Source organism: Octopus bimaculoides, chromosome 3, assembly GCF_001194135.2.
Source record: "Octopus bimaculoides isolate UCB-OBI-ISO-001 chromosome 3, ASM119413v2, whole genome shotgun sequence".
Lineage (NCBI taxonomy): Eukaryota > Metazoa > Mollusca > Cephalopoda > Octopoda > Octopodidae > Octopus > Octopus bimaculoides.
In genome coordinates, this window is record NC_068983.1 from 6,048,305 (window position 1) to 6,049,590 (window position 1,286).

The 1,286-nt window shown below is 40.0% G+C and overlaps 1 long non-coding RNA gene across 1 annotated transcript in view; it reads left to right on the top strand.

Moving 5' to 3' along the window:
* The window catches only part of LOC106881142 (uncharacterized), a 9,980-nt gene extending 9,188 nt beyond the window's left edge, over positions 1–792 (top strand). Inside the window, exon 2 of the long non-coding RNA XR_001410819.2 lies at positions 128–792. This is a non-coding gene — a long non-coding RNA (uncharacterized LOC106881142). The remainder of the gene's footprint in view (positions 1–127) is intronic.
* Positions 793–1,286: the final 494 nt, after the last annotated feature.

A 1,286-nucleotide genomic window follows, 5' to 3' on the forward strand; every position in this document is an offset into this window, starting at 1 on the left:
ACACACACACATACACACACATGCAGACATGACATAAGTAAATAGACACGCCATAAAACATCGTTTTATGTTTGTTCTAACTTGTAAAGGTTTATATTTTTTATTAATTGAAATTTTTATGTTTCAGGTTCTATATGTGACTGTTTAATTACGCCAAGTACAAAAGAAGTCTTGGAACTGTCCGAATTTCCATGAGGTCGTATGTTGGGTCAATCTGAAGGGGGACATAGCGCAAAATCGCAGAAAACCTTGGGATCCTGCTTTCTACAGTTAATAGAGTGATTGTTCACTGCACCAGAGAGGGGAAGAAGTCCACATCCCCTTGCCCAGATCAATCAGGGCCCTCTGACAGGACCCTTCTCTTTGCGAAGAGAAGTGTGGAGGATAATCCTCGTTGCAAGGCCTCTGACATAGCAGAACAAGTTGATATCAGTCCCAGAACAGCTGTCAGGTATCTCCACAAACTTGATTACTATAGCAGAGCAGCAGGAAGGAAGCCACTTCTTCGAACAGCCAACATCAAGCAGAGAAAAGATTTACATCCTCTGTTCTTTCGCACCTCGAATTCCGTTTTTTTTATTTTCGGAGTCGTACTTGTTCGCTAAGTGATATGACCTGAGAACGTTTATTGAGAATTAAAACACTTACATCGTCGAAAAGCCACTTAGCTATCTAAAAACTCATAAAACTCTTAAATTCACTTGGAAAGATAGGAAAGCGGGGAAGAAAATGAAGCAATTGCATCGTGCAAGAACCATTTAAGTCGTCTAAAAGCCTACAACAACCATTAAATTCACTTTGCGTTTATTTCTTGAGGTGCCAAAATTACCGCACTGTTCAGATGGTTATTTATTGTTGAGCTTCTTTATCCTTTTATTCTTTTACTTGTTTCAGTCATTAGACTGCGGCCATGCTGGGGCACAGCCAATCGAATGAATCGAATCTACTGTTTTTTTTTGTTTTTCTTTTAAAAACTGGCACTTATTCTTTGGATCACTTTTGCCAAACGGCTAATTTATGGGGACATAAACAGACGAACACCTGTTGTTAAGCGGTGGTGGGACACACACACACACACACAGAGGCGATGGACTTTTTTCAGTTTCCGTCCTTCAAATTCCCTCACACAGCTTTGGTTAGTCCGCAATTTTAGTAGAAAACACTTGCCCAAGGTGCCACTCATTGCAACCACTAAACCTGAAACCATGCGGTATGGAAACAAGCTTGTTACCACACAACGACGCCTGCGTCTTGATATATATATATACATACATATATATATATAT